We start from the raw sequence: 9,192 nt of genomic DNA, 5'->3' as shown, positions 1-9,192 counted from the left end.
TTTGCCAAAGAAATAGGGGATAGTTTGGAAAAGAAATATGGTGCTGATGATGCAGGAAAGAAAAAATATGTTGTCGGTCAGTGGATTAAATTTCAAATGGTTGATAATAAGCCAATAATGGAACAAGTTCATGAATATGAGAACTTGACTGTTGATGTTCTCAATGAGGACATGAAGATATGTGAGATATTTCGAGCTAATGTTTTGCTTGAAAAATTCCAACCATCTTGGAGTGATTATAGAAATCAATTAAAACATAAGAAAAAGAATTTAACTTTGCAAGAACTTATCAGTCATATGAGGACCGAAGAGGCGAACCGTCTCAAAGATAAGATGGAAACACTTTCTCTTAATTAATCTAAAGCTAATCTTGTTGAATCTTCTGGTACTGTTGTGAAAGGTAGGTTCAAAGGCAAACAGAAGAAAGTCTTGGAAATGAACATGTGAGGAAGAAAAAACAATTTAACAAGCCAGAGAGCCAAATTCAAAAATCTAAGGGTCCTTGTTTTGTCTGTTGAAAACTTGGTCATAGGGCTACCAAGTGCTATCAAAGAAAGGGGCAGTACTCAAAGTAGGAAGGGCAAAGTGATATCCAAGCTCATCTTGCTAAGGGTAATGAAGTGATTGTTGCTGTGATCGTTGAGTCAACTGATGGAGAGTGTGTTTACATGGGTAACTCTACTATTGTTGGAGTTATGAGTAAAGGAAATTTTTTACTTAAATTAACTTCTGGAAAGACATTATCCTTGAACAATGTTTTGTATGTTCCCTCCCTCCGTAGAAACTTAGTTTCCGGAGCACTTCTCAACAAAGTAGGCCTTAAACTTGTTTTTGAAGCTGATAAAATAATTATTTCTCGAGGAGGAGACTTTGTTGGGAAGGGATATCTTAGTGGAGGATTATTTTTACTGAACATTGTTCAAGAGATTGTCAATAATGAAAGTATTTCAAATTCTGCTTATATTGTTGAGTCTATCAATTTGTGTCATGCTAGACTAGGTCATGTTAATATTGCTTCTATTAAAAGACTTAGGAAAGTGGAATTTATACCTATGATAAAAACCGATGAGATTTCTAAATGTCATGTGTGTAGAAGCAGAGCATGCCAAGAAACCTTTCAAATCTGTTATTAGTAGAAAGACCGAATTACTTGAACTAATACATTCAAATTTAGCAGATTTCAAGAACACTGTTAGCAAAGGTGGAAAAAAGTATTACATTACTTTTGTTGATGACTTTTCTAGATACACTAAGGTATATCTTCTTAAGTCTAAAGATGAGGCTGAAAGCATGTTTTTGAAATTCAAAGCAGAAGTGGAAAATCAATTAGACAGGAAATCAAGAGATTTAGATCTATTAGGGGTGGTAAATATAGTACTAAAACTCTAGAAGATTTTTGTGAGAAAAATGGTATTATACATGAGGTCAGTGCTCCCTATACTCCCCAACAAAATGGTGTAGCCGAACGGAAAAATAGAACCCTTAAAGAAATGATTAATTCTATGCTTTTAAGCTCTGGTCTATCTGAAAATATGTGGGTAGAGCCAGTCTTGTCTGCATGCTATATTCTTAATAGAGTCCCTCATAAGAAGTTAGATAAGACCTCACATGAGTTGTGGTAAGGGCTTTCTCCTAACTTGAAATTTCTAAAAGTGTGGAGGGGGGGGGGGGGTTTGGCTAAGGTTGGTCTAGCTAATTTTAAACGAGTAAATGTTGGTTCTAAGACTTCTGATACTATCTTTATTGGTTATGCTCAAAATAGTACTGCATATAGATTTATGTCTCTCAATGATCACTCTATTTGTGAATCTAGAGATGCAGAATTTTTTGAGCGTATTTTTCCTTTAAAAATTAATGTGTCAAGTGATGTGCAAAACAATGCTTCTACATTTATGTCAGTTAATTCTCATGTTGTGCCTTCTTCGAATGTTATTTCTAATGAGCATGAAAATGAACATAGAAGGAGTAAAAGACGTAGAGTTGAGACTAATTTTGATTCTGATTTTATCACTACTTTCTTAACTGAAAATTTTGATATTAATATTTTAAATGATGAATTAGTGTCTATCTATTTAATAGAAGAAAACCCTAAAACTTATAATGAAGCAATGAGATCAATAGATGTTATATTTTGGAAAGAGGCTATTAAAAGTGAATTAGACTCTATAATTTCTAATCACACTTGGGACTTGTATGATTTGCCTAAAGGTTGTAAACCCATAAGTAGCAAGTGGATATTTAAGAAGAAATTGAGACCTGATGGTACAATTGATAAATATAAGGCTAGACTTGTGATTAGGGGTTTTAACGAAAAGAAATGTATTGATTACTTTGATACATATTCTCCTGTGATTAAAATAGCGACCATTAGGACTCTTATTGCTTTAGCCGCTATTCATGATTTAGTGGTACATCAAATGGATGTCAAAACAACATTTCTAAATGGTGATTTAGAGGAAGAGATCTATATGACTCAACCTGAGGGGTTTGTGGTTCCAGGACAAAAGGATAAACTATGCAGATTGAGGAAGTCCTTGTATGGACTAAAACAAGCACCTAAGCAATGGTATGAAAAAATTTAATATCACATTAGTGGATAATGACTTTGTTGTAAATTCATCTGATACATCTGTTTATTCTAAGATGATAGGTTCAGATTGTGTGATTATATGTTTATATGTAGATGACATGTTAATCTTTGGTCCTAATGTGAATGTTATTAATGAGACCAAGAACTTTTTGTCTTCTAAATTTGAAATGAAAGACCTTGGTGAAGTAGATGTGATTTTGGGAGTTAAAATCAAAAGAGTTGCTAATGATTTCTCTTTGTGTCAATCTCATTACATTGAAAAAATGTTGAAAAAATTTGATTGCTTTGATGTAATTTCAGTGAGAACTCCTTATGATCCTAGCATACACTTGAGGAAGAATAAAGAATCTAGTGTTTCTCAAACTGAATATGCTAAAATAATTGGGAGTGTAATGTTTCTAATGAACTATACTCGGCCTGATATAGCTTATGCTATTACTAGATTGAGTAGATATACTCATAATCCCAATAGTGAACACTCGAATGCTCTTCATCGCTTGCTAAGGTATTTGAGAGGTACTATGAATTGGTGTTTGCACTTTAATAAATTTCCTGTTGTTTTAGAAGGTTTTGTGATGCAAATTGGGTAACTGACAATGATGAAGTTAGCTCTACTAGTGGCAATGTGTTTACTTTGGGTGCATATGCTATTTTGTGGAAGTCTTCCAAACAGACGTGTATAGCACGTTCTACCATGGAATCTGAATTTATTGCTCTCGAGTTGGCAGGGCAAGAAGCTGAGTGGCTGAGAAATCCTTTGGCGGATATGCCATTGTGGGGAAGACAAGCTTCATCAGTCTCTTTTCATTGTGACTCACAAGTAGCAATTGGAATTGCAAAAAATAGTGTGTACAATGGAAAAAAGAGACATATCCACATCAAACATGGTGCGGTTAAACAATTGTTGAAACTGGGTGTTATTTCCTTGGAATATGTAAGGTTCGAAAGAAATTTGGCGGATTCTATGACCAAGGGCTTGACACGGAAAATAATCCTTGAAACGTCGAGGGGGATGGGGCTAAAGCCCATTTATTGAGATAATGTGGTGGACCTGTTAGGCCTCAATATACACCACATTTTCTATCCCTATGGTGTGAGACAGTGTTTTTTAAGGTTGAGCTTATTTTGCTCTTAATGATTCTATAGCCTTAAGGTGGTCTATTTGAGATAGACTTGATGGAATCACCTACGTGAGTGTAAAGGTGTGGTCGCCTTTGATGAAAGACTTGAGTCGTTTTTCTAAAGCACTCATAAGACCCAAGGTGTGTGTGCATGACCATAAAAGCACTTTGTATCGCGGGGGTTGCTTAAATTTAAGGATATGGTATGTGTTATGGGGGTCTCAATTTATATCCACCTAGTTCAAGAGTACTTCACTTTGTGGATATTAAGTTGTTGCCTCATATCACTACGTGTCAATTCAAATCGAAAGATATTGATACTTAAGTACATGTTCCTTCCTTTTGCCCAAAAGTCAGTTCTTACTCTTTATCTTTGCATTGGTGGGGATTGTTGAGTTAATACTATAGTTGAGTTAATTCTAACTATGTTAATTAAGTCTAACACAAAGATATAACAACAATACGTTTCAAAAGAGAAAACATAAACGTTTCAAATTAAAGACAAACAAGGGGTTTATGTAAAAGTGGTGTAATGGCCTTTAATGCCATTAACCTTGACAATCCATTTCTCAAAATGAAAAATTAACTCTTCTATTTGAAACTCCTCCTCTTGAAATATCTATATAAGCATGACCTTTTGTGAGCATAAGAGATATAGAACATAAACAAAACAAAAAAAGAAGAGAAAAAATGTTTCCTCCTTTCTTTTCTTAAGCTTATTCTTAGAATATTTTTGGGCAATCTCCAAACTTTCAGCCACGAGTGCACGTGTTTGAGATTAACTGTGGAACCTTGGGAGTGAACAACTACTATGATTTGCACCGAAGTCGGACCGAAATCGCTTTCAAGGCAGTGGCTTGCCACGACACAGTGTTTGTGATAAGCTATTTACTACTTTGTAATTCCAATCCAATATCAATATTGTAGTATTTTATCCAACACAAGGATGGAGAGTGAGAATCTGGGGTACCCATAAGGAATGGAGGTGAATCAATGGAAGGAACAAATGGAACAGTGGCCACCACTACCGTCAAAGGAGGTGACCCCTAAACCAGTTGGAAGTAAGCAACCAGTACACAATTTGGATAGTGGAAATCAAGCACGATTCAACCAACTGAGCTTCATGGAAGGGTTCTGGAAGATGATAAACAGAGGAAGTTAGAATTGAATGATGGACCAAATAAGAAATGGGTGAGTTTTTTCAACACAAATCAAATGTCAGCTAAAGGAATGAGTCTGAACTATGTCAACCCAATAATGCGAAATGGGGAACAGGTTATTAAGTTGAAGAAGGAAGAAATTGAAAAGGCAACGGAGGAGTGGAAACAAGCCTTAATCCTGTATGTTGTTGGGGAATCTCCTACAATTGCTGCAATTGAGAGATACATTGCTCTGCAGGTGAACACTGTAAGTAAACCTAAGGTATACTATCACAATGATGGGTATTTCTTAGTTAAATTTGCTAGTGTGGATGATAGAAATGAAGTGTTATACTCGGGGCCTCACATGCTGAACAATAAGCCCATAATAGTCAAGGTTTGGAGTGCTGAATTTGATTTTAACAAGGAGGTTCTACAAATCGTGCCAATATGGGTGAAGTATCCTAATCTATGTTGACACCCAATTTTGGCATTCCACATTTTTATTTAACTAAAGTTTTAATAATAATAATAAAAATAAAATAAAATATATATACGTTATGTAATTTTTGTAGGAATACGAAAGGATTTTTTTTTATTTATTTTATTTGATAAATTTATTTCATAAATATTATTTTTTATAAAAAATAAATATATTATATAAATATTACTACTTATTTTCTCATTTTTAGATTTCACGTCAAATGAATATTTTTTCTTAAGGGTTAGCGTGATTTTTCCAATTAAATATAATCTATATTATTGCGATGAGTATTTTTTGATATTTTTCAAATTAGGAAGGCTTAATTAATTATTGAGTTACTAATTTATATTAATTTTGTTTTTTAAATGACTAATTTTATCAAATAAGCTAATTTTGCAAAATAATTATTTTTAATTTAATAAATTTTGGCTATTTAATAAAGAAGAGCTTATAATTTATATAGATTTAATTTGAGCAAAACTTGGCAATCCAAGTCCTTTTAATTCAGTCAATCCGCGTGTACCATGTAGGAAGCACGTGAATTGTGCTTTTTTCAACTTAAATCTTGACCATCCCATTTAATCCGATGGCTTTAATTAATTCATCTTTTTTTTAATATATATATATATATATATATATATATATATATAAACCTTTTATTTTATTAATCATACGATCAAACGATCGGACGACCGAGATCAAACCAATGTTTTTTTTCCTAAACCCAAAATGGACTCTACGCTGCCCTATACTCTATTTCCCAAAAAACTCACGTTCTTCTTCCCCATCACCGCCCATGGCCGCCCACCTTCTTCCTCAGGCTACCTACGCTAGCTAGCTTTCTCCATAGATGCCTATGGCCGCCCCAGGCTCCTCTCCCATCACCACCCTACATGATCCCCAACCCCCTTCGTCAGAGAAATAGCTCTGGGCAGCCGAAAAATGCCCCATCAATCACTCAGTCTCTCAAATCGACTTAAAAAGGTCGATTTTTGAGAGATTTTTTTTTGCTCCTTCGTGATTTCTTTGTTTGTCGTTTCCAAGAATTCAAAATTTGAATTCTTGGAGCCCAAATCAACTATAAAAGGAGGACTCCGGTTCTCAACAAAGAGGATCCATCAACATCCATGAACGAGTAAGAACATCCAAGAATTGATAAAATTTTGTGGTCATCATTATCTTTTTATATATATTTTGATTTTTGGTTTCTGAAACTTTGTGGCCGTTTGAATATCTTCACTTCATATAATCTTGTATTTCTAAATGTTTCTCAGAATCTGCCTCTTGTAGCTTTGATTAAAAGCATCCTGTAAGTAGTATGTATAAAGTTATGATGTTCGTATCTTGTTAGAATTGTGAATTCGAGAATGACTAATGGTCTGTCTTTCACTCCATTAACGATCAGTACACAAATGAGTTAACATGAAACTATTCCCTTTTGAGAAGACTATATGAAATGTTAAAATAAAACCATACAGACTTGGACATAGCCGTCCTGAAATTAAGTGTTAATGCTGTAAGAAATTTATCTTTACATGAGCTTTGTTGGTGAATAAGCATATCTTTATGTCGGTAAAGTACTGTTCTCGAATCTGCTTCAAGTTATAATTAAGTAGGTGTGAAAACTTTCTCCCTTAAGATGATTGTTGCTTGAATTGGAATACGTCTGAAATCACTGTAAATTAGGTTGGGGAGCATAGTCTTTTGTATTCTCAATCGTCTCGACTTGCCGTTTCACTTGTGTATGGCTTGTTAAGTGATGTTGTTCATGGACTTCTACAATTTGTGGTTGTTCTACCTAATTACACTATAAGCATAGTTGTTATGTTCTAAACTTTACAACGATAATAAATGAGGTGTCTGGTTAGTATTTGTTACTCGTTGTTTATCTTATTCTTAATTGATAGTTAAATGCTAGTTTATATCTCTGCCTCTCTAGGTATTTGTGTGGGTTCTATTAATTGCTGCAAATAATTAGTAACTTCATATGAAATCACGTGTCTCTGAAATCATCTATTTGCCGTCAACAATAGTTGGTTCAAGACTAAGTTGTGAGGTTCGATGAAAAGTCACTATCTAATGGGGCTGCAAAACTTGATAAAATGATCAATTCTAACTTGTTTCTTCCTCGTTTTTGTCCAGCATATTGCATGCTTAGCTTCAAATTAAGCTAGTTTTGGATTAGTTATTCTCCAAAAAATCAAATTTAAGAGCTTTGGATTTGTTGTCTGGTTGTTCTTTCAATTTCCTGAAAAACTTCCTCCATTTTTCTAAATGAAATTTTGACAAGTTTCTCCCTTTGTTCTCACATCTCGATAAATTGATTAGAAGAATTCTAGGATAGCTTTGTAATATGAAGGATTAGATGACTACATTTTTCTTTCTTTTCCTCTCAGAAGTTTTGACACATTATAAATTTGTTTTTGTTTACGTAAAATCAGGGACGTTAAATAAACATTCACTTATTAACTTGAGGCAGACTGAACTAACTAGAGTATATTTATCTTGATCTATTTCCCTTCTCGTATTCCGTTTCTATAGTGATACTCTGTTTTTTGCTTTATAACATGGTTAATAAGGTCATTACTCACATCCTTTATTTTGTCGACTCATAAAATAAACGTAAAAAATATTTGAGTGCTCGTAACTCATCTCGATTCTCATTTTATGTCTGTTTTGGGATGATTAACTTGGCTGAAATTACATTGCTCTCTTCATCACAATCTGCGTGATTATCAACCTTTAGAATATTGAACAGTTGATATGAACCAGAGTACATGTTCCTGGCAAGCACATTTTGTGTGTATGTGTATTTAAATGTCATATACATATAGGGAGACATAGTTTATCCATAAAGTTGAAATAAGATCTATAATGATCATACAATAGACTTCTTTTTATTTATTTTATTTTGAAGTCCAAGGAGTATTATTTACTCGCTGGGAAAATTTACCTACAAAACAAATCTTTGAATCTCCCCTCTTTCTACATCTAAAAAAAAACAATAGAATACCTCGGAATCTTATAGTATTATGAACTAGTAAAGGATGATTGTTACTTTATCATTGGGTTTTTCATGTATTAACAAGGATTAAAGCTTTAAAAATATTGTATCATGCATCCCAACCCCCTCAAACATTTGTTTTGCATGTTCAAGAGTTGAAATTTGGGTCAAAGATAACTGGGTCAAGATTTGATGTTCATTTTAATATGCAACAATCATTTTATACTTTATTTCATAATTTATGTATTCTAATCCTCTAATTTCTTTTCTTATGCTTCATGTACAATCGGAGGGTTGGAGTTTCTATTTTGGAACTCGTTATTGGCCTAAAATATTAGGCCAACAACAATTACGATCACCGCAATACTCGGAGTCTCATAAATAGGAGTCCAACATTCTTTAGTCTTCCTTTTTACGATTTTGATTATATTATTTTGTGTTGACTAACCTTTACTTATGTCTACATTAACTCTTTAAGTTTTTGATATATTTAAATTGCTTGTCTTTCATTTTGAAGATTATTCATGTGAGCTAATATTATTTGTTTGTGAATATAGTGAAAATACTTTTAGAACAATTGATACAAAAAATATTTTTGGATATGGGTTAACATTTGAAGTTTTTTTTACTTATAACATTTTCTTAAGCCTTTATCTTAAGGAATAGGAAAACTTATCATCTAAAATTCTCATTTGAAGTTTTAAATGGCTAAAATAACATTCATTTAGGCCTACCTATCGCTTAGGATTCCCAAATAAATTTGGAACTAATTTAAAAGCCAAAATAAATGCCTTTAGAATATGAGGTTAAAATAATTAACTTGAGAAAAAAAATAAAAATAAAATAAAAAATAT

This window comes from Solanum stenotomum, chromosome 11 (genome assembly GCF_019186545.1).
Source record: "Solanum stenotomum isolate F172 chromosome 11, ASM1918654v1, whole genome shotgun sequence".
Lineage (NCBI taxonomy): Eukaryota > Viridiplantae > Streptophyta > Magnoliopsida > Solanales > Solanaceae > Solanum > Solanum stenotomum.
The sequence above is the reverse complement of the archived record's forward strand: the minus strand, read 5'-3'. Positions refer to the sequence as shown.